General features: G+C 27.8%; 1 protein-coding gene and 1 long non-coding RNA gene across 5 annotated transcripts in view; one reads left to right on the top strand and one right to left on the bottom strand.

Moving 5' to 3' along the window:
- LOC139425897 (uncharacterized) overlaps nucleotides 1-14,785 on the bottom strand; it is a 36,123-nt gene extending 21,338 nt beyond the window's left edge. Inside the window, exon 1 of the long non-coding RNA XR_011636985.1 lies at nucleotides 14,645-14,785. This is a non-coding gene — a long non-coding RNA (uncharacterized lncRNA). The remainder of the gene's footprint in view (nucleotides 1-14,644) is intronic.
- Nucleotides 14,786-15,015: 230 nt separating this feature from the next.
- Nucleotides 15,016-26,124, top strand: part of LOC107448645 (transcription factor Sp8) — a 71,334-nt gene continuing 60,225 nt past the window's right edge. Inside the window, exon 1 of one of the 4 annotated variants that reach the window (XM_071182197.1) lies at nucleotides 15,016-15,529. The gene's annotated coding sequence lies outside the window, so the exon portion shown is untranslated. The remainder of the gene's footprint in view (nucleotides 15,530-26,124) is intronic. The other 3 variants (XM_016063937.3, XM_016063939.4, XM_043042192.2) reach the window with 3 other exon arrangements.

Genomic DNA, 26,124 nt, shown 5'->3' with positions numbered 1-26,124 from the left:
TTCAAAAATTCGAAGTATCTTTTTCTCTTTTAAATATCAAACGATTTTACAATTTGTTAACTAAAAGAGCTCTAATAAAACTTCAAAAAATAACGCGTTCAGAAATGTGTTTAAAGAAATAATTCAACAAATAGATCAAATCAAAAAATGAATTCCTGAAAATGGGTGAAATTTCCTCGTGTTTCTTTATTTTCCGCATCGGATGAAAATCAATTTTTTGTAGCTCTGAACTGCTTCCATAAAAATATTTGAATGATTAAAGAAAGTAAGAATAATAAAGGAAGAAATATATATATTTTTGAAGAAAAGTTCTTTGTTCACTGATTAAAGGAGAAAGAAAAAACATGATCTGGAAGAGAGAAATATATCTATGAAACTATCCATAAAAAGCAAGTTAGCGACAGAAGTTTCAAACCTAGATTACTTACACCTCTCATATCAATTTAAAAAAAAAAAAAATAATAATAAATATATAAGTAATGTTTTTGAAGCAAGTGCGTTATTTTTTGTCAGCTAGTTTATTGCAACACGATGTTCTTGACATTTTTATGAATTATGTATGTACATACACTTTTCCCGAGGAAGTTGTTACTTTTTTTTAAAAAATTTGAATCCTTAAATCATCTTTCAATACACCAGTGGAATTGTTATATTGGTCCGCACAACAGAACATTGTTGAAAAAAACATTTTTTTCCTTTAAATATACTTCCTTATTTTATTTTTACTGTATAAAGAGTGAATGTTTCAATCTGAACTTAAATTAGAAAATAAAATGTTTGGTTTTCTTTATAACTTCAAAATTGCAAAATGCAAACCATTGCTAAGATTACTCTAGTATTCAACGCCAAATAATCCAAAAAAGTTAGATAAAAACTATAAATGAACATACAAAAACTTTTACGTACGCTGTTTGAAATGGTTTTGCGTACTGAGCTATTCATTCAGTTCATTCAAATTTACTGTAACTTTAATATTGTACTAAGTTGAACCATATTAACTTGAATGGAACATGGAACACCGAATGATTTATCACCTTATTAAAGATGCAGCAAATTCAAAGTGCTGTATGAGTTTAATCCATTGGTTAATTAGTACTAATATTATTGTTCTCAGTAAAAATATTATGAGATACATACCTCAAATATTACGCTTCAAGGTCAAGATATTATGGTTTAACGTGAACTGATTTCTTAAGAATTATCATCTCTCACAGTTCAAAAATATTTTAATACATTTTTTTATTAATATTTAGTAAATTTAATAAATTAATTAATGAATGGATTTTAGTTTATAATTGTTTCATACTATTAAATGATTTGGTATAGTTTTACAGAGCTAACTTTTAATTTTTTTATTAATTTCACCTAGTTGTCTTTTTAACGAAGATCTTAATGAGTAATTTTTTAGGTGGACTGATTCTGTTGAGGTTGATTCTTGACACCAGGTGGGCTGATTCTGTTGAGAGAGATCTTAGGGATCTAGGAGTCAACCGATGGCAATGTATTGGAGGGAGGCTAATGAAAACAGCCTTGGCGTGTGACAGGCAGTAGTGAAGAAGATTTGCAGGTAAACTGAATAAATTACATGAGGGCTCATCGCTATTTTACACAAATGGCGTGCATTGAAAAAATTTGTTTAAAACTTTTTTTCTATGTAAATATCTTTAATCAATGCAAAAAATCAAATATTTTATAAAATATTCTCAAATTTCATTCTATTACACATGTCATAATGCTTATTTATAGAGTAAATTATGATATGTAGAATAATAGTATGACTATAAAATTACCCTAATAATATGCTTAATCAGAGATTCACTGAGTAAAAAATATGTTAGGACAAAAATCAATTGAACCTTAAAGAATTGATTTATTTTCTTTCTTAAATTCAATTCAAAAATTTTATAAAGCTTATTTTAATGGTTAAGTAGTTAAATTACATACTTTCACATCTCTATGTGATTCGGTTGGCATGTATTGAAAAAGTAATTTAATATTCTCTGAAATATCAATTAATCAATACGAAAATTCAAACAATATTTTTATGAATTATTCATAAATTGAAATTCATAACGCATGTAATCAAGCTTAATAATAAAGCCAATTAAAGGTGTGTAGAATAATTGTACAACATAAAATTATCTCAGTAATTTATGATTTGATAAATATTGTTTGAAATAAAAATTCATAAAAATTGATTTATTTTATTCCACAAATTCAATTCAAAAACTTTATAAAGCTAATCTTAATGGTTAAGTAATCAAACTACATGCATTCTCTTCGCTTTGTGATTTAGGCGGCATGTATAGGAAGAATAATTTAACACTCTTTGAAATATCGATTAATCGATATGAAAATTCAAAGAAGAATTATATTCCATACAAAAATTCAAACAATAATTTTATGAAATTTTCATCAATTTCAATTTATTACACACGTAATAATGCTTACTATTAAGAGTGAATTAAGGGGCGTAGAAAAATTGTACAATAATAAAATTATCTTAGTAGTATGCTAAATCAGAGATTTACGTTTTGATAAATATTGTTTGGGACAAAAATCAATTCAACCCATAAAAATTGATTTATTTTATTCCTCAAATCCCAATTATTACTAAGAAAAAATGACTTTTTTTAGAAAAAATTACTACATTTGTGATGCTGAGTATAATTTGAAAAAAATTTATTGCAACCCGGTTAATAATTTAAATTAACATATAACAAATTGTCCCTAACAGCCATGTGTCATTATTCAAATTAGGTAGTCCTTATCCTTTCACAATCGTGCCTTATTGACCAAGAACAGCTGGCGGTTATTCAAAGTCTATATTAAAAGCCGTCCCTTGGCCTTAATTTTTTTTCCGTCGCCAACACGCGACAGGGTAAGCGTGATTGTATATTTGTACATTTCAACATCCCAAAATGCATTTCGTAAAATAAAAAAATATTAAAAAAGTCATCACAAATACTAAATAAAGACATTATACCCAAACAGTCCCTAGCAATTACCACATCCCATGCACGCATATCCTCAATGGCGATAAATATGCGCATTTCTTTCTCTCTTCGAACTTTTCTCGTCATAATATCTTTATAGATTATTCATTTCCGTGGAACGTCTTTCATTAATGGCGACGCGTTTTTTGGCGGGGTTAATTTTTATTTGGCGCAAAACCATTTCCTTTGGCCGATATTAACTCAAGAAGAGATGCGATTTAAAAAAAAAATATCAAGAAAGGATAACACTGAAAACAAACTGTTGCAGAGTAGCCCCCTGTAATTATAGGGGAGGCTAACTTTTTCGGAAAAGGTCGTTATGAAGTAGAATTTTAGTAATTTATTGCTAAAGTTTTCTGCCCATTGAGAAAGGATAAAAAGTGGAGAAAAGCGGTTTTGTTTTAAAGAATTATCAAAGTTCTAAAGTAGTTGAGTTTTCAAAAAGAAACAAGTTAAAAGTGAATGTTAGATTACTCTTACATTCATATTAGAGGAATAGTTTGTGAAACTATTTAAATTTTGATAAATAATAGCTAAGTATGGAAGAGGCACATTTCTTTCATAAAATGTCTTGTGAAAAAAATTCTATATACAGAACACACACACACAAAATAAAAGAAATAAATAAATGAAACACCCTGCACATCTTTTAATTTAAAGATGGGATTTTCTCAAATTGGGGGCTTAAACTTAATGGTTCTTGAAGGTGCCCTAAAATATGTCAATTTTTGCAGACGATATTCAGCAGACGACAAAATTAGACGCAAAAACTTATTTTCTCTGAATAGACTAACTTTTTTGGATTCTTTACCCTCGAAATATAAGGGTTAGCTGCAATCTAAAAGATATAGCCCCATTAGTTTAGTCAGGAAAGCGATCGAAAGTTTGGGCACCTTAAAGTTAAATTTACTCTTGCATTTTGTTTTTAATATTAAAAAAAAAAGTAAAGTATTTAAAATTCGACTTCTTAGGAACTACTCGGCCTGTTTCGTTTAAAATTCCATATTAATTCAATATTCCATTTCCATATTCCAATTACCATATAAAATTACTGCTTTTAAATTGTTGTAAAAAATTGTATACCTTACAATTCAAAATTTTACCGATTGTTATTAAATAAAATATAAAAAATAGTAAATAGTTACCGTAAACCGGGGCGAGTCTACCCATTTTTTCAGTTTGTCAACTTTCAAGTGGTCAAACTTTTGTAAATATTAAAGAAAAAAGGCTTTTAATAGGTGTTTCGGAATCGCTATTTATCCCTCTTTAAAGCTGTGAAATCGATTTTAGAAAATATTAACAGTTACGCTGTTACTGTATATTTTTATAGAACTGCTGACAAATCTCTCGTATGGGGCGAGTCTACCCATTCTACTAAAATGAATGTTAACATTGTAAATAATCAAATTTTACTATTAAATTGTTATTTTAGTTACTATATAGGATATTTATGAAGTAAAATTCATAACTTTATTATATATTCCATTTTTTTATTCATAAAATAACACAAATTGAGTATTTGATCGATTATCACATTTTGATCACAGTTTTGTTTTTATAATCATTAACATTATAAAATAACATTTTTTTCTGATTATTGTTGATAAAAATAAATTAAAATTAATATAAATTTACAATTAAATAATTAATAAATAATAATAATTAAAGATTATTAACAAAATCGAAATTCAAACATTGGGAATCATGAAAAATCCTTTTCCCATTCTTTTGGGAGGTAATAATAATTTATAAATAATAATTTATTTAACTTGCATTAAATAAAAAAAGTTAATTTTGTAATATAAAAATTGAAAAAATAGGTAAAATAAACATATTTTATATTTACATTTATATTTAACCTATAAATTTTCTTATTAATGATAAATTTATCAATGCAGAATTAAAATAATATACTCAAATTCATTTAAAATGACTTAATTTTAATATAAACAAAGTTCTAAATTATATTATTATGCTTTATTAAAACTAAATACGAATGGGTAGACTCGCCCCGCGAATTCTGGCTTTTTGTTTACAACAGCAAAACTTACATTCTTTTTGTTTTTTTTCATATAAAATTAATGTAATCTTAGTCTTAGATAAGTTTATCACTTAACCAAAGTGAAAATAGTAATAATAATAATATACTTACGGAGCACCAACTAAAAGTTTTCTGATTTTCAATACAAATCTCTCAAAAGACGTTTGAACAGGTCGCTTAAAAATACACCAAATAAATAAGAACGGATCAAACTACTACAGCGCCATCTTCCTTAGAGTCTGAACTAAGTCCTCCATCGGTAAAATTTTTTTTATTTGCAATTTAAAATAGTGAAAATTAAATAAAACTAAAATGGGTAGACTCGCCCCTGGATGGGTAGACTCGCCCCGGTTTACGGTATTAAAAATTATTTTTTGCAGAGAATTATCTTGAATAAACGAATTTTATAATTATGTGCGAAAATTTTCAGCTCGCTTAAAAAGTTCTCGAAATATGGCGAAATACGCAAAAAGTAAAAGTAATCAATATTGCTCAATAATGTTCACCTTTGCATTATACTAAGGTTTCAAAAGATTTTCTCGTCATTGTGGTTCAATATTGCTCAACTTGATAACTTATTATGGTTTCAGCAAATGCGCGCGTCATTGTGGTTCAATATTGTTCAACTTGGCAACATACTATAGAGTAAAAAAATAATTCCAGAAACTAATTTTGAATTGGCAAAAATGTTTCCAAAAACTTCAGAGAACTTCATTTAATGGCATGTTTCCGATCAATTGCGAAATATTTCTTTTATTTTCAAAAGTAGGAAATTGAATCGCATTGACACTGATTCAGTTTCAGAGTGTAGTGTAGCTACCACTATAATTATTAAATTCCAATTCACTAGTATATAAAACATGTTAACTTTAGCTATCTTTTGTTAGAAGTCGGATGACATTGTTGGTAGCCTAGCCCCACAAGAAGTTTCCGAAATAATAAAAAACGTTTCAAAATATTAAGAAAAAAAATCCGAAAATGCAAGCAATGAATAAAAATATTTCTGAAATACCACGAAATGTTTCTGAATATTACAGAAAGAGGTTTCCGAAATATTCAGAAACGTTTATGAAAACTATATGCACCGTAGCTGCCCTATATATTCAGAAACATGTCGGGATTTTTTTTTTTTTTTTTTACAGTGCAAGGTTTCAGCTAATTTGCACGTCTTTGTGACTCAATATTATTCAACTTGGCAACATACTAAGATTTCAGAAAATTTGCACTTCTTTGTGGCTGAATATTGTTCAACTTGGCAACATACTAAGATTTCAGAAAATTTGTTCTTCTTTGTGGCTCAATATTGTTCAACTTGATAACATAGTAAGGTTTCAGAAAATTTGCACTTCTTTGTGGCTCAATATTGTTCAACTTGGCAACATACTAAGATTTCAGAAAATTTGCTCTTCTTTGTGGCTGAATATTGTTCAACTTAACAACATATTAAGGTTTCTGAAAATTTGCACTTCTTTGTGGCTGAATATTGTTCAACTTGGCAACATACTAAGATTTCAGAAAATTTGCTCTTCTTTGTGGCTCAATATTGTTCAACTTGGCAACCTACTAAGGTTTCAAAAAATTTGCACGTCTTTGTGGCTCAATATTGTTCAACTTAGCAACATACTAAGGTTTTAGAAAAGTTGCTCAACTTTGTGGCTCAATATTGCTCAACTTGTCAACATACTAAGGTTACATAATTTTTCATGTAATTGTAATTCGAAATTTTCTAGTGTTCTATAGATGAGAACTTTCATGTTATCTTTAGAAAATACTAAATCGTAATATCGTCATTTTAGAAAAACTACTCGTAGACAATTATAATGTTTTTATTTACTCAAAATTTCATTCCTTCTATTCCATTTTTTCATTCTTATTTAATTCGCAATGATAAATCAGAATTAAACTAATTCAGAAAAGAAAAAGATACTTTTTTGCGCATCTTTTTTTTTTTTATCGAATCGTCTGCAAGAAAATTATCAAAATTAAGATAACTCCATTATTATGTGCAAATTTCTTCTGAATTCTCTTTTTATTATGAATAGAGATCATTCGATTAAAGTGCATGATTTAGTAACCTGGCTTCGATCAAAGTCCATTAATCAAAACAGGTGCACCCCATGAATAAACATGAAAACTTTCCACCGCCATTCCAGGTCGACCCTGGCAGGCCATTTCAATGCCGCTTCTTTCTTTATTTTTCTTAAGCTTTAAAAAGAAAAGAAAAAAAAAGTAGAATTTTCGAATTTTAATAATTATTTTCAAATTAGAAAGGTGGCATTAGGAATACTTAAACGTAAGAAAGTGATGCTGAAAAACAAAATGGATTGTTTCGGAAAATGGTTGAATTATAAAATAATTTGGGAGTTAAACTTGAATGCATTCTGTTCAATTCTTTAATAATAATTTTACCATACGATTGTGTTTCGTTCGTTAAGACATGCTTAGTAGAGTAGAGTCTCAATTATCCAAGCTTCTTTTATCAAAACAATTCTCTTATCCGACATCTTTTTTTTTTCTTTCCTATACGCTTTTATTCTCCCTCAAACTCTATATATTTTTTTATAGTTAAGCTAAAATTTGATTCTCTGAACAAATTCCAGACATCTGGCAAAAATTTAAATCAACACTATGGAATCCAAGCTTTATCATTCTGCTGACTAAGCTATTTTGACCATGTTTCCTATATTGAGGCTACCCTCATATTTTGAGAGTTAAAAATACAAACATGTAGAAAGGAAAGGTGTATTTATTCAGATAAATTACGTTTTGGTGCCTGATTTCGTAACTTAAAACATCGTCTGAACCAAGAAAAATAGCATATTCATGGTTAGCCCTTTAAGCCATCCAAATTATATCTTAGAATGTAAAAAACCGATCAGTGTATTGAAAGTTATTAAGGTTTAGTGTATTTCATTCCTGCGTACTGTACATGAAGATTTTTTAAAAACTGTAATTTGTTTAAACTGTAATGATATTTTGTTTTTGTACCTGGTAATTTGAATAGATTGACTGTGAATAATGGCTAGATTTCTTGACGCATTTTTTTTTTTAAATTTATTTTTATTTTTAAACTATTTAAATACGTCCTCTTCTTTAGCGTACAAATAAAATAATTTAATTTCAATGTATGTTTTAATTATTTAGATCTCAAGGAAAGAACTTAAAAAGGTTCCTGAAGTGTCAACTGCAAATCAAGTAGAATTTTTTCTCTTTATTTTTTTATTTCACTTTATTTTTATTTATTCATATATTTTTTGTATAATTAATAATTTTGAATACGAAATAGAGTATAAATTTTTTCTTATCTACTTTGCTTTGGTTGCGGAAATATGAGCTATCAAAAATAAAATTTAAGCAAAAAATAATTTTTTTAATTTTTTTTTTTTAGAAATTTTTCTAAGTGTGCGGCAACCAATATTGTATGAAGAACAGTTTTTAAGGTCCTAAAAACAATGTATTTTTAAGATTTTTCGTATTAGTTTCAATCTTGAAGATTTAGTTCAAATTAGTAAAAAAAATATTATAATTAAAAAAAATATTTGTTAAATACAGAGTTGCGTACAAACTGAGGAATTATATTTTTACTATTAAAGAATGTACACTGTAAAAAATTTTGGTGTATAGTTGCCACCATTTTTAGTGTTGAGTTAAATTAAATAAAGTTTTAAGAACAGAACTGCAAAAAATATAGAAAATCAACAAAATAACAATTGTTTGAACCATTTAGGGCAAATATATTACTAAAAATGCGCTAGCTTTTTAAACTAAATGCTTCAGAAATGTAACCTCATGCGAATAAAAATATATATTATCAGTAAGCAAACAAAAATAAATAAAGCTATTACAGTCAAAAAGTACATAAAAATGTGATTTCTTGCTCTGTAAAAAATTTTAATTAACCATAATATCAAAAATGGGGGTAACTATACACCGCAAATTTTTACAGTATACAGGGTGTACCAGTATAAGTGTCCCTAAAATGAAATCTAAATAATAAAACAAAAAGATATTCGAAATTTTTTTTTTCTTATATACTATACGACAATCGACTCATTTATTACATGAAATTTCGAATCTTTCCCCATTTTCGCTCATAACTTAACGTAAACGTTTGAAAAATTCCTTACAGCTGGTCCATGCTGCTTTTCCTGGAATCCATGCTGCTTTCCCCAACTCTGTATCAAACGTTCTTTGAATTTTTCGATCGTCAATTCTTTGGCACTCTCAATAAAAAGAACCAGGTTCAAATCCAAGCGATGGCTCGTTGATACAAATATCGCACCCGGCTCGCACTGACCTCAGTTCTGACGTAAAATATCCTCAGTGGTAGACGGATCATGGGTTCTATGCGGGTAAGGATTTTGCAAACCTAGGTAGGTGTCCACGTCTTTAGAAAAAAAAAGTCTCCTTGCCGTCAAGCTAACAGTGAGAGGTTTTCTTGGTTTTTCTCACCGTGTAACGCAAATGCGGGCTAGTTTCATCAAAAAGTTTTCCACGAAGGCAAATTTCTCCCAATACTTGATTCATTAGTTCCCTTGTCGTCTGGATTGGATTCAAAATTGTGAGGCTATGGAGTAGAACATTAGTAGTCATAAACCCAGAAACATTGGGTCGGCTGTTTAACGACTGTTATAAAATATAATAAAATCTTTGACCCGCATATACCCTTACTTAAATAATCTAGAGAACTTAAATCTGGCGAAGAGGCAAGCCACTTTTCTATACTGATGAAATCTTTCAAATTGCTTCTGCAGTATGTCTGGACCTTTTCTGATTTCTGGGCGGACGCCGATCTTTGTTGATAGCTATATGATTGCTCCCTGAATAAATCAGAACCAGAATCAATCAAATGCTTCTTCGAGACTTGTTCCAAATCGTACTCAGCGTTGATTTTAACTGCTGGATCAATGAAAAGAAGTGGAATCTTTCCTTTCTTTAGCAAAATCGCTCCCCATACCATCATTTTCGATGCATTTTGGTATCGTCTTGCTGCCAACTGATCTTTGGGAATATCAGCAAGACTTACATACACGATCGCTTACCTGTTTGTGACTGTCCTGCATGATAATAAGTTTCTCATCTGAAAAGAGTATATTCAAACTCGCTTGCCGACGTAGTAAAATCTTGCTCTTTTTATTTCTAGCTTGCTTTTGTGCATTGGCAAGGCTGCAGATTCGTTGCTTTTTCAATGGTTTCAGCTTCAAATCTTCTTTGGGTTTTCTGTTCACTTTGATGATGATGATATTTACACGTTTTGTTAGGGCTGTTTTTTGGAGGCTCCGTCGTAATATGAAATGATGCTTTTTTGCGAATAATATGCTATTTTTAAAACTTCTGTGAGTTTGTAACTGTTACTCATGACAGTTAGGTCTAGTTTAGCCTATCTAAAACGAGCCCTGTCTAAGCTTATTTTGAAAATGGCGCAAAACGTCAATATGGATTTTAGCCAGTTTGGTAAAAATGTGGTCAGTAATTGTGGTCTAATTTTTAATATTTAAAAACTTATTCCAAAGCAGCAGTACTTAGGCTCATAAAAATTTGATAAATTGAAAATAAGGCAAGGATTTTGATAATTTTCAACTAGGTGAGAAAATGTCACCAAATTAGCAATTTTTTAAAAATTTTAATAACTTTTAAAATATTTAATTTGTTTGTCTGTTCCAAAGTGTAGATAATTCTTCACGGCAAGATTATATATATAATTTAAAATCACCGCATTACTTCAAGTGTAAGGCACTTAAACTATGGCTTTTTTATTTTCCTTGAGCTTCGAAAAACAACGTTTAAATGTCTCGAACTGACTGGCATGAATAATGCCAAATCCGTTTTAATGGTTTGGGATAAGTTCGATGTCCTAACCCTTCTCTTTTAGCTCTATCTTAAGATGGATTGTACCAGTGATTTTGATTCTTCTTACGAAACGAAAAATGAATTTTTTCCACTGTCTCAGTTCTTCAGTATAAAGATTTTAACCAAGTTTTCGAACGGTATCCATTTCGACTGAACAGATTTGGAATGCATAAGGAGTCCCAGGAAAGTTCATTCGGAAAAGTGAACTTCAGAAATTCTGCACGTAAAGAAAACAAAAAAAAATCTGGCAAGTCTAAACTAATGCGAAAATTAGGGGCACTTATTCTAACGCTGCCTGTTATATTCATTCTGTAATATTTTTCTAAATTTTAAATTTAATCTTTTAGTTATAGCCTTTTAGTTCTGAGCCTAACTTTTTCACAGATAACCGTGTTCTTCGTCTACGGGACTAATAGAACTTAACTATATACAGGGTGAAACTTGTATATATTGAGAACACTGGGGAACAATTTTAAATCTAAAAATTAGTTTTGTCCCCGAAGGTATAGATTTTTTAAAAATAACATTTTTAGTCTATTTTTTGTCGAAATGTACAAGTTTAAAAACGTTATATATAACAGGGGTCGCATAAATGCTGGGTAGTTAGGTAATTAAGCTTCTAGGGTAGTTACGATTAAATGGCATAGAAACCCATGCCTGTAATTGCTGTCATAAGCGGCTAGAAGCGTTTCTCTATTATCCATTCAGAAAAAAAAGGGGGGGGGGAAATTTCATAATAGAGAAGCGCTCCTGTCATAAAGAAATATTTTTCCTTGAATTTATTACCAAAGAATTTGAAAAAATAATATTAAACATTGCATTCTATTGTATGATCACTGTATTTCAGATTGCAAATGAATTCAATGCTTGTTTTATTCTTTTATAATACTATATTACACTATGGTTATTATTATCCCTTATAATACTATTGAATATCATGATTAGATTAGATTTTATAATGCCAATGATTATAAAAGATTACAAGATTTCATTTCATAATGACAATACTGTGATTATTATGCCCTTTTAGTGCACAAATGAATACTATATAATTAAATTTATATTTTATGAGGTTAATAAATGCAATTATCATTATCTTTTCTAATACCAATTAGCATTGATTAATAATATCTTTCAAAATATGTACTAATAAATACTATGATAATACTTTATTGTTATCTTTTTTACAACGCCAACGAATTCTGTGATTTTTATTATCTTTTATAATATATAATGAATGCCATGATTATTTTTATCTTTTATAATATTGAAGAGTACTACCATTATTTTGTTTCATAATACTAATGAATAAGTACTATGATTAATGTTATTTTTTGAAATGCTATTGTGTTCTAATATTATTATTATCTTTTATAATTCAATGATTCTAAGATGTATTAATGCTTCATAACTTAAATCAGTAAGGCAAGGAATAGCAAAATGTGTACATTAAGATAATAAAATTTAGTCAATTTTCATATGCTATTTATTTTATTCAAATAAATAAATAAATACATTATCTATTTCAAAATTTTTTCTCTCTAATATGCCATTTGCCATAAACGATCGTCATAAACTGTTATAATTTTTTTTTCTGATCCTGATTGTTGTTTTATCGTAATCTGAGCTTAAAAATAGTCTAAGTTTTAATTTAAAAAAGTAAATAAATAAAAAATTGGTATCTAAATTATTAGTACTAAAATTTAAGCAGAATCCAATTTTATCCCTTTTTAATCATTTTATATCCAATTTTAATCATTTTATATCCAATTTTAATCATTTTATATCCAATTTTAATCATTTGGTATCCAATTTTAGGAGCGTATAAAATGAATTCTTATGATTGTAAATGAAAAGAAGTAAAAAAATCTGGTAGGGAATTAAACATATGTCTGTGAAATAAAAATAGTCAAATACAATTGAATTTTTTTCATTTTCTTTAAGAATGCATTAAGGTAAAACAAATAGGAGCTCGTCCTTTTTTTAAATAAAATTTTTTGGTTAATATAGTTTTTATTTCAATAAAGCAAAGATAACAAATCTTAATTTCACTGTTTTTACTGTTATAAAAAGTTAGAATCTTAATTTAAAATTGTTTCTGTGTGATATAAAGAATATGTGATAAATGCAAATTTGTAAAGTTTTTATAAAAGATGTTTCCATTCGTAACAAAATATATGCTACGGTATATAATTTTCGGTTAAATAAAATTGATTTAAGGAAGATTTTGATTATCACGACCTTTAAATCAAATATATATAAAAGCCTTGATTATAATATACATTTCTATTTACTTTAATGCTGTTTTCTGTTCTTCAAATATTCCTAAAAAAAATCTTCGAATTGTTCTTGAAAATTTTATTTTTAATCTAAAATCTTCAATAAAAGTGAAAAAATTGACAAGTACCTTGCAAATTGCAAAAGAGATTAAAAATTAAATTTTCACAGATTCATTTAACATAAAATTTATAATTAATAATTCGCTATTCAATACATAATTATATTGATTAGCAAAATGTATGAAATAACTTATTTGTATATTATTGAAAATATATTTGTATATTATTGAAAATATATTTGTATACAAATATATTTTCAGTTATAAGTTAGCATTTAATATTCCTCTACATTATTCAGTATCCTGTTGTAGATATTGGTTTTCTTAAAGATCAATATTTGATTTTCATTCAGTAAAAAAAAGTGTTAGCACCTGATTTAATTTGTGGGTAGATAAAAAAAACTCTTTAAGACTTAATTGATATAAAAATTGTTTTTTTAGCCAATTAAGAAAAAAATTTGATAATATTATTTATCATTTACATTTTACTTTGAAAAAATTAGTAAACAATATTTTGAAAAAAGTATTTAGTTAAAAAGAGCAAAGAAGCTGTGTTTTTTTTTTCTTGTTAAAAGTATTGAGATGGTTAATGTCTTTATTTATCGTGAAAAATCAATATATTTTAAACGTTGCTACAATAATATTTAAAACATATTTTCATTGTATATCGTTACTTTCTGTTTATGACATACACCAAATATGCATAGTTAACAATATCGATAATATCGCAATCATTACCAGTAACATTAAAAACCAGAAACGATAATGTTTCGAGAATCATCGATAACTTCAATTATTAAATACGAATACCACCATCACAATTGACAAAGGTAAATAACGAATACTGTTATGTTATCCTTAACAATTACTATTAAATACAATAGTATGAAAATCCTATAATTGATACATAATACAATAATGCCATGAATATTATCAATAACGATAATTATTGAATAGGATAACATTACGATCATTATAGACAATATACATACAAAAAACAATGTCTTGAGTATTTTGAGTTGAATGATAATATCATTTTCCCTATCAACAGTGATAAATAACAAATATCAAAATATCGTTATTATTATCGATACCGATAATTATAGAATGTGATATTATCGTCAGTATTGATAAATTTCATTTGAATAATGAAAATAGTGATTAGCGCTTGCAAATAACTCGGGGGGGGGATATTGTGATGTGCCGTAAAATAACTATATGTCTAGACGATATATCGCGATATTTAATTCTGCTATTGTCTAACACATTATAATTGAAGAATGATCTTAGTCTCTACTGGAAATTAATTATTCTTAATAAAATATGAGCTGATGATGAAATCAAATATTTTAACTAGTGTTATCATAACATTAAGAGTGAATGCAAACATTTTTAAAAAAATAATAAATCTATACATACCTAAAAGTATTTAAATTAGAAAATTTGACATATCCTTCCCTAGATATCCTATACTTCATTGTGCATTCAACTCACACACACTATTGCACATTCCCTTATTTCATATCCCAGATATTATATCCCCCCCTCAAATTCATCCCCCACGCAATTCCATAACCTAATTCTTCATCTTGGACAAAGATATAAAAAAAGAATTAAAACCAAAACAAAACCCAACATTCCACTCTTAACTCTCACGTGATCTCCGTTTAGTAGCGCCCTCTGTTGTGAATAAAAAAGTAAAGTTTAACATCATTTTCCTTGTTAACCACTAGAGGGCAATACCATCGTCCATCAATCATGACTACCCAGGCGGTCCGCCATTGGCTGATGGTACCGCCTCTTTCTTCTGCAGGGAAGCACCTGCAATTAGCGGCGACTCAGTAGGCGGCACCCAGCGGGTGACGCCCCCTTCTACCACTTATTGGCCTGCCGTTCTGGGCTGGCCAGATCTCTAACCACAGCTATTGAATCCAGATTGTGTGTGTCTGGTCGCTTCACAGTTCCTTCATTGAAACTGTGTCGGATTGCTGTGTGGATCGTTTGCACGAATAATTTGGAGCGAGTGTTTCAACCTTTTTCGTTCATCCTTTTTACAATTCCGTGACTTTCTCTAACAAAAGGCGCCTTACTTCCTTTTATTTATTTATTTTTTTTCCATAGTGTGTGCTCTGCTGTTAAAGAGGAGTGGTAATATCCACCCAAGTTGTCAAATACTTCGTATCATAAATATTTAGGTGTTATTTTTCTCTTTTTGTTAAGGATTTTTTTTTACTTTTGAGTTTTGAATTTTAAAAAGAAAATAAGATATTTTCAAAACTTTTGATGGCTGATACTGCTGGAAAGGTGAGTTCTTTTTTCCCTCCTTGAAATTTTTTTTTTCAATTTTAGGCTTTTCACTTATAATTACTAACAGATTCGGCCACTTATCTCAAAAAGATACATGCTAATTATTTTTCTGAATCAGTTTTTATTTAGAGCTGTTTCTGTGAATTTAATATAATCATCCAGGTATTAGAACTTCATAAAATAAATTTTTATATTTTGAACAATTCGATTATAGTTTTCATTTCTTTTAGGCTACTATTTTTAAAAACAGTATTTACAAAAATATTTAAAAACTATCAAAAATAAGAATTATAGAAATTCGTTCATTGAAATTTAAAATTAGGATGCTATTATTTCTATAATTATTCTCCAATTATAAAGAATTTCATTCGTTTAAGTCACTATAACATTTATGAAAACATATTACTTTGGAAAATATTTTATAAATAAAAATTATTTAAGAAATAGTAATATTGTTATGGGTTTTATTTTGCTGGGCAGAATTATTTCTCGATAATTGTAAGCTGAATTGTATGCTTTAATTTGTTGAATCTTACAGTGATTCGTTAAAATAATATTTTGTTCAAATATTTAAAATTACTTTATAAAGTACTTAAAACTTATTCTACAAGTGATGTTGGTTCTTATATATCAAAAGTATTATTTATACTACCAATTTTCATACGGAAAAGAGATAGAATAATATTATATTAAATAGAATAATAATTATCTAAAAATATGTATTCTTATAGCGTTTTAAAAGCATTTAAATTTTTCATTATTAAAAATTTTATTCTTGATGGTTATTTTTGCGAAGTTAGTTTTTTAAACTAAATATTTTTTAGCAGCTTCCTGCAGTTTCTGATCTAAGTTTAATTTTTATAAAATTTGCATGATGAAAAAATTCTGTTAAAATACCCGTACCGTAAAGACATTTATGGTAGAGAAAAAGCAACATAATTTTGGTATTAAAACCAAAATATGCGGTGTTTAAGCCATTCATGAGGAAATTATTGTTTTAAAGTTAATTACTGTAATCAGATTAATTACTTATTAATAATCAAGTTCAAACTATGGAAAAATCTGATAACTTACTGGGAATTCTGGTTTTCGAAATTATACCTCTTATTACCTTACATTTAGTAAAAAATCTAAATTAAAATGTAAATTTTACCGAATATATGGTTTTATGCCATGCTTTAAAGTAACATAATAAAATTCCAAGTTTTAACTCAATTACTAAATTTTACCATACATTGTTAAGTTTACCAAAATCGTTATCAAATAGCTTCGACAAAAGTTACAGAGTTTGTTGGTGTTCCTATAGGGCCAGAAACACGATACATCCTACCATATCCTTGTAGTTTTGACCATATACTTTCACTTTTAAAGAATAATAGATAGTTACTGGTAATAGACCAAATATTGCAGATTATAAATCCTGTTATTAATCGATAGCAAAATATTCTATGATGTTTATTAGAAATATCGCACAATATTTTTAGTTTAATTTGTACAATGTGAATTATACTGTGCATTGTCAAGGAATAGTTTAGTAGTTTCATGTCCTTTCATATGGTTTAAAATTAATACTGATAATATATAATTTATGATATAAAATGGAGACAAGGTTTAATTTATTATTTTTTTTGTGTGTATGTAGTTTTGTTTAACCTGTGCGAAATATAATTATTATGTATTAATATGAATTTTAAAAAAAAGTCATTTTGTTGACATTTATCATTCTGATTATTACCTTATTTATAACATCATTTTTGGTCACTTAAAGCTATTTTCTTTATATACGTGAAATTTAATCTGTAGCATGATATGGATAAAATGTTTTACTTTTATTTCAAAATTTTCGACTTTTATATCGAAATTTTGAGGATAATTAAGAATATGTTAATAGTTTTGGTATTAAAGTACGCATACTTTTTTCAGCTTGTTACATATGTAAACTCATTCATCACTAAATCTTGAAGTGAAAGCTTTTATTTTGTTTATATGTTGCATTTTGAGCTCTTAGCACAGATACTAGAAGATCTGTGCTTATGTTTCGGTACATTTTCTTTGCGAGCTTATTTTAAAAAATACAAACAGTAACTGCTGAATTACAATAAGGAATGCTGCTGAATAATAGAATAATTCACTTATTATTATAGTTCAATAAATTACATATTCTATTAAAAATATTAATTTTCGTTACTAATTTATCATGGTATATATTTCCAGAGATAAATTACATGACTTATTAGCTTTAAGTTATAACAAGAATACGAAGCTTATTTGACGGTATTTTTTATAAGATATTAATTAACCTTGTAGTTTCGTTAAGTACTATATAGCAGCATAGATGGTTTATGCGCAACGAGGAGTAATAGGTTAATTCCTAAATGAAGATTTGATTATGTGAATGTTCTATTAAAAAAGTTTGATTATATTGTAAGACAGTAACCTGAACTTGTTTTGCAGAGTTAAAAAGTAAAAATGCTGATATATCATTTTAAATAGCTAATAATGTTTTGCTTATTGCTTAGTAAAACAAAGTTGATAAAACGTGGCTGAGAGATCACAGGATTAGATCGTTTCTCAGTACTCACGCACGAGGTGTCAAATTTTTAAATTTGTGTAAATTAAATTTTATCTTTAACTAATATGTAACTATAGATATGTTTATGATAACTATTGTTTCTTAATTTGATATTATCTGTTATGTCTTTTATTGTTAAAAAAAACTTAACAGAAGAAAAATTCTTTTTTAATATGTTGTTTATAAAAATATTTTTTATAACAAGCTGTTTTCTTTATGCTTTATGAAATGATGTTTTCATTGTTGTGATTAAATATAGATATTATCAAAGGAGCAAAATGCTTTTATCTTTAAATTTAGGAACGAAAGGTATTTATGAGACATCAAAAGTATTCAGAAATAATGTTAGTTTTTAAAAGGAAATTTCTAGTTAGTTCATTAATAATTATTTTATAATTATTCTTCATTTATTATAATTATTATATATATAAATTTATAATAATAATTTTTTTTGTTATGGCTTTAAATCATTTATGCATGGAATAAGGGTATGCACGAAAATTTACAGATGTTTACTTTGAACTTTTATTATTTTATTATTGAGGCTTTTTATGTACTTATATTTTTGCGGTATTCTATATTGTTCTGTGAGGGCTTGAGAGATATTGAGTTAATCTTTAGTATTACTACTGATTATAAAACCATGGTATATATGGCCATGGTATTGTTGGCAAATAATGGTGTTATATTTTCATTTTGAAATTCTTCATTTGTTTTGCAATTATTAAAATTATTTCATTTATTAATATGATTTTATTATAAGTAACTTTCAATGCAGATTAGCACACTGAGAAAAGAAGTATTATGATGAAAACTACCAGAACATGGTAAAACTTATCGCGTTTCTGGCTCTATTGGGAAGTTCGGTAGTTTTCACCGTAAAGATTCGTTAATGATTTTGCTAAAATTGACAAGAAAATATAATTACATGATATGTGATAAAAAATGCAAAACTTAATAATTTTATCATAATACCTTAGGAATGAAAACCATTTATTCAGTAAAATTTACTGTTCAGTTTTGTATTTTTTACTATAATAATAATCTATAATTTTGAAAACCAGTATTTCTGGTAAGCCGTTACCATGTGAACCATAAAATTATTAAATGAAAGGTTTAAGTACAGTATATTTTGGTTACATTAAACAGAATTATGGTTTTTGCCAGAAATATCATTACCATACAGAACAGCTATTTCGTCAGATTTTTTTTTCTCCCTGTAGATGCTTAGTTATAAAATTTTTATTAAATATTTTTAGGACTTGAGCTTATATTTTCAACAAGGAAATATGGAACTCAGCCTTAAAAAAATTAATCACTGTTATGAGTTTAGAGTTTGGCACGTACAGTCACAGAACCAATCCAATCTATTGTAAGGTTTTCATGTTAATGCTGACTAACCATTTCAAAATAGTCAAATTCAACAGATAATTTAACTGAGGTTGATCAGTATAATGTTTTGAAAAATTTATTTTTAAGAGATTACACATTTTTTGCTCGATTTTTTTCAATGAATTTTTAGTTTTCCCTTTCCCTACTTAGCGAAAGACATAACGCTTCTCACAACTTTCAACCCAATCTGTAAAAATCTGCCAGTTTGTTGCCATCGTTAGGATGCACGGAAGCTTACAAAACCCAACACCCACCCATGAGCGTCCATCCGCATGAGGCGGTTGGTTAGACAGGCACAGTTTTATTCATATTGCGTGAAACTGAAACGGTATAAGGCTTTAGCCCACTTGTCAACTACAGCGGTGCAGGCGGGCGTTTTACAAATTAACTGTCTCTTTGAGCTGGACAACCATGCCTCAACATTTAAGACTACCGAAGATTAATGATGCAAAAGTTTCTTTATTTGGTATTATGCTGACTATGGATTATCTTGATAAAGATAACACCTAATCTTTGTTTTTGGGAGAGGGGTAGAAAGATGATAACAATAATACAAATGGTAATGATCAGTTGGTGTGGTCATTATATGATTGATTAAAACAAAACTCGAATGACAATGATGAATTGTTTTTGCCATGCAATTGTGAAGTGCTAAGGGTTATGTTGTTATTGATGGATTTAATGTTCTTTATTTTTCCTGAGTAGAATATATACATATTTTTATTGAGATTTAAATAGTTATTATATAGCCTATAAAATTTTTTTTAATGTATTTATTTAAATTTCTTGTTGGCGTTTTACAATTCTGTATTAAATGGCTGTTTGCATGAAAGATTTTTAGAATAGATAAGTATACTATATGCATTTTAGTGGGGAGTTTGATGATGATTTAGAAAAGCGAGTGTTTTTATAGCATTTCGGTGGTAAATAATTTGTCAAATAAACGTAATTGTGTTATTGGGGTATCATTATTAGTTTTTTAGATTTGCATCTTTGCATTAAAGTGTGTGTTAATATTTTAAAAGAAGTAAACTTGAAAATATAAGTAAAAATGAAGGAAAAAAACAAACATGTTTTGTGCTTAATTATGTAGCGACGATAAAAATCGCTTTAAACGAGTGGTAAGTTTAATTATAATTGAGATTTTCAAAAATGATAATAATAATAATAAAAGCTTCTATTGAAATTTTTAAATTAAGTGAATAGCAGCATTTTATTACTTTTTTTACTTATATACATTTTTATTTTTTTTTTTTATTTGTTAAGTAATGAGACAGACTTTTTATACGAAATGAAATGTAATTTTAAAAAAATATATTGACAGTATAACAACATCTCTATATTCAATCAGTTTAATTTTCATGAGAAACCTTGTTGGTATATAAACAATAAATAGTTGCACTTTTATTAGCACTGAAATATAGGAGTTGGGGCCCCTCAAATAATCTTCACCCTGGGCCCTTGTAAGCATCGTTTTTTTTTTAAAATTATTATTATTATTTCAGGCCCTAATTGATCATTAAATATGATTGTATTATCCTAAATATTTCGTATTTCGACATAATTATTCTATTTGTTATATCACTAAAATGTGATTATGATATTACAATTTAGCAAATATAGTTAAATTAAGCATATTGATATTAAATACAAGATATAATTGCAAAAGGATGTATTTATTAGCGTTTAGTTGGACAAGTGTAAATTGCATCTCACAATCTTGGTAAACTGATTCATTCACAAACTGAAGTGACTTATTAAACTGAACAAACTATTCCTGTTACAACTAAACTAAAATAAATCGGGGACCCGTACTGAGATACTTCGGGGACCTGTCAAATAACGAGGATCTAAGTCAGTACTGTCCCACATGTGTTCTATGTTTCTGCTAGTCTACCAAAATCAGTTGCCACTAACAGAGCAGATGATAGATTTATCGCTAAACTCATATTGAAAGAATCACTTGATAACTTACATAAATACAGATAACTAATATCCCAACAAAATTTGTTTTGAAATGGAACCTTTTCAGCGTTCGATTTATCTGGAGGGCAGATCTGAGTGAATTGCCCGCCGCACAGTTCCGCCCCAGCACCATCCCATTTCTCAGCGGTCTTCATTGAATTCGGGGAAAATTTACGACGTGCGAGATGTTCGCCTGGGGTGCAGGGTCGGCTACATCGCCACGGGGGTCCCCGATCAAAGAATGAATAACTGAGGTAGTTTTTCTCAGGTAGAAGCGTCGAAGAAAAGGAATATGCTAATGGGGATTCGAACTTTTATGTACACATTTTTTTGTACTTCTTTTTACACCTTAACAACTAGGAATGAAATATGGAAAAAAGTTTTTATGGTTTTTTTTTAGTATTGCCTTGAATTAATTAAGGACACTAAAAATATTACATTGGCTTTTATAATTGCGCATTTTAATTACATTACTTAAGTTATTACATAGTTTAAGTTATTATAATATCTCATAAGCATTTTAGGTTAATTACAACTTACTATGTATGTAATTTAAATTTAATGATAAATTTTGAATTTACTGATCAAACTTTTTATTATTTTTGCGTTTATTTTTATAATATCGGAATTATTGATTGAATTACTTTTATGTGAATAACTTTTATTTAACACTCTGTATTACTGTATAGTGAAAAATTTTAGAATAAAAAAATAATAATGAAAAAGAACAGGTCTATGAAGTGAAATATCACTGCGTAAAATTGCTAAATACTAGTTTATAAGCAATTTGAAAACTTGTGAAATTTTGGACAAATGACCTTTTTTTTTTGTTTATCAGAATGTACTTTTGATCGAAATTGAGATTTTATATGTTTGTTATACGTATTACTAATTGGTTATATAATTATGTTTGAAATTTCGCTCATTTATATGAAATAACAACTCCAAGTAATAGAATTGAGATAAAACAAACAATAAAGATGGTTGTTTCGTTAAAATAAAATCATTTTAATTGAGTGGTTAGATTTTTGAAAAAATGTAACTCAAAATTGAACCTAATTATAATTTTTGAATTTTTCTTTATTTATTCTTCAGAAAAAAGTTTATTTAACTTTAGATGGAGAATGGAAATAAGCAAACTTTAACTAATAAAATTTTGAATAAAATACATTAATTTATTGATATATTGTATCTGTTTCATCACCCAAAAGTTTTACTAGAAAAAAAAAGAGAATATTTAGTTATAAAAAGGAGACTTTATGAACTTATTCTTGTGCAACTGAGATTACAGTAACCTTCCGAGGTGGTTGTTTGAATTTACGTTTTACGATCCAGAAAAGTGAAACCTGTTTCAAAATAAAGCTCTCCAGCAAAGCTCAAAAACCAACAAGATCAGATTCCTTTGTTGATTTTAAGGCTTATTGAGAAGGGAAGTTAGGCAAACAGATCCGCCGTGAGCCACATTTTCTATTATAATAGCTTATTTTAAAATGAGAGTATATTAAAAATACATGTGTGTAGTCTTCTTTATAAGTTAGCTGCTAAGATATATACGTTCTAGTTTTCCCCTACTTAATTCAACGTTATATGTGTTAAATAAATGTTTGCAGTAGGTAAAATTGCCCCTAGTGTAATTCATGGGTAATTATAGGGTGACTTTTTAAAATAAATATACTCTAGGTTAAGACTTTAATTGTCAAAAATGAATGTGTACTATGGCTGCTAATTTGATATTTTTATGATTGTTGTGTATTAAACAAGCGGAAGACTGATAAAATTAATAACAAAACTTATTAATAAGGATCCATTTTTAACTCTGAAAAGTAGTTTATAGATTTGTTATTTATCTATTACAGTTTTTAACTGTGGCTATTTCTTTGCTCCTTTTCAAGCTATTTTTTATTTAATTGAATCAGGAGATTTAATGACAATTAAAAAAATTTCTTTTGTCTTTTTGTTGGTAGGTTTTATTAACTATTTTGCTTTATCTCTAATATATAAATTATTTCCATTTTGTTTTAATTAAATATTCGATTATCTGTTTTTCAAATTTTTAGCACAGTTGAGTTTTAAATTGAGTATTTTTGATTATTTAAGCTAAGCACTTACTGATTTGTAGTTATTATTTTCCGAAGTCGTGATTTTCTACTTATTTCATGTAAATGTCTTTTAAAAAATGTGAATAATTTTGGTAGATTCGTTTCATTTATTTATTTGGCTACAAATCAGTTCAATTACGAATATAAAACGAAGATTTTTAAAAATGTATATTGCACTCTTTTGTTTACACCTGAAAATGCATTTCAAAATTCATTCATCTGTCTTCAATATTTTTAATGCAGTTTCTTTTTAGGCTTAATTTTAAATGTTTTCTTTTTCAAAATATTTTAAGTGCACAACGTTCGCTCCCCATCTTGTAGCAGATATGCAAATAAGATATTCAACTGAAAAGTCTCATAAAAATGAAAGTCTATATAGAGATAATAATTAGAAAGCTTGTTTAATTGTACAAACCTAAAACTATCGGTTTCTTTAAAAAATTTCTAAAACAATCTTTTTAAAAATTTATTAAGTTTAAGTCAACTAATTAAGATCTGGGTTAAACATTGCTTGAAATATTTTCATAATTTATTGTTTGAATTGAAAATTTCCTTTTAAAATTTTTATTCGTACATTGATTTAAGCCGTATTGTAAACATGCATTTTTGAAAGCCTTTTCATCAGGTTATATTTTTAGACTTAATTAAAATAATAATAATTTAAAGAGTTTGTAGGATTTGTGCAATCAAGAAATCCGCGAATAAATTAATATCTCCATAATATTAACAAAGTGCGTCCAGTGTACATATGTACATACAACTGCCTCACACACACACACACAAAAATTTTTGGCGTTAATTAAGATATTTTTTTAATAGCCCACTGTCATCTTAAGTAATAATTAATTTTTAAAGTCCAACATCTAGATGTTAAACTCATGTTGAAATGATTAAAAAAAATTTTTCAATTTATTCAAGATATTTGTCATCATAGCGTCTTATGATATAATGCATATAGCACAAAATTATTTATGGCATTATAATTTGTCGTTATTGACTTAATTCATTAATCACTTAGATTTCAAGTAATGTTCTCTAAACAGATAAAACCTTAAGCATAAATTCAAGTTTAATTAGAATTGCGTGTTTATTTTCTGTCAATAGTTTATTGTTATTATTATTATTTTAGATGAAATCGTTATTTTCATCATTAGTACATTTAGCCGAGACAATGGTTTTTGCGAACGAAAACTTATGGACGCTTTTAATCGCTAACATTTATGCGTGACGACTGAATAAATCGCTTGTTTGTTTTCTTTTTCACCTTGCTTTCGATTGGTGTGAGCTCAAGTCAGTTAAGATTTATAAATAGTGAAGTCTTAAAGGAAATTGGTTTTTTGTTTATGAATATAAAAGTGTTTAGGTATTTGGGAATTTAAATGATAAGACCTTGAATTTATTATTTTTTTTTTTTATCGGTTTTGTGTTATTGTAGAAATTTATATTTGAATAGGTAAATGATATAGCTCATTAGTTGAAAGTGTAACAATGGTAAATAATGTCATATGAGGTAATATTTCAACTTGATTGTATCGCGTATTTTAAACTCGTTGCATAATACAAAGCTGACAGGGTGTGCTTTTTCATGCATTGAACTTCTTTGTTGGTAAATCTGATTTCCTATTTTTTTTTTTTTTTTGAACTGAAAATTATAAACTGAAAATGTTCAGATTGGACCATTTTGTTTAGATTCCATCCCATAAACAAAGATTGTTCTTCGGCAAATTGTTAATTTAAAATAACGTTTATTCATTTATTTATTATTATTATTATTTTGAGAAAAATATATTTATTTCATAACTGATATTACCTTATAACGGTAATTAATGAGTGTTAGGTTAAGATTTGTTCTGCTGCAGCTAGAGCCTTTCATACTGATTTTAGAAACGGTGTAGATTTTATTTTATTTTATAACCGGCGTTGAGCAGTCAACCCTATTCTGAGTTTACGACTATCACTGTTCAACTCTCTAGCCTTGTAACTTTAAATCCTACCCAGATGACAAGGAAACTTCTGGAACAAGCATTGTGACAAATTAGCTTTCATGGAGAACTTTTTGAGGGAACTAAACCGTATTTGCGTCACATAGAGAGGAAAACCACGAAAATCTCCCTTGGTTAGCCCAACGGTAAAGGAAACCCCATAATCCGTCTACCACTAAGGATATTTAACGTCAGCCCTGTGGCCGCACTTATAAGCCCTGAGCGGAATTCATACCGACCTGACACCGCTGGGCTTCGAACCTTGGTCGCCTTTGTGCGCTGTCCACTGAGTCACAGCTGCTCAAACTGTGCATATTGTTAATGTGAAGAAAAACCACAAGTTTCAAAATCGAAAAAGAGTTCGTAATCTAGTTTTTTTTTAATATTTGAAAAGTTAACGCTACATTGTTTAGGTTAATAACAGCATGCGAATTGAACGTTATTTTTTGAAGAACGAAAAGAGATTTTTTTTTTTTTTTTACCAGATTAGATATTTTTTTAAACAGTAAAGATAATTTTTCTTAGGCAAAATAGCCACATATGTATTTTTAAAGTTTAAAAAAAAGTACTCAAACTTTTACC

Source organism: Parasteatoda tepidariorum, chromosome 6, assembly GCF_043381705.1.
Source record: "Parasteatoda tepidariorum isolate YZ-2023 chromosome 6, CAS_Ptep_4.0, whole genome shotgun sequence".
NCBI classification, from domain to species: domain Eukaryota; kingdom Metazoa; phylum Arthropoda; class Arachnida; order Araneae; family Theridiidae; genus Parasteatoda; species Parasteatoda tepidariorum.
The sequence above is the reverse complement of the archived record's forward strand: the minus strand, read 5'-3'. Positions and strand labels throughout refer to the sequence as shown.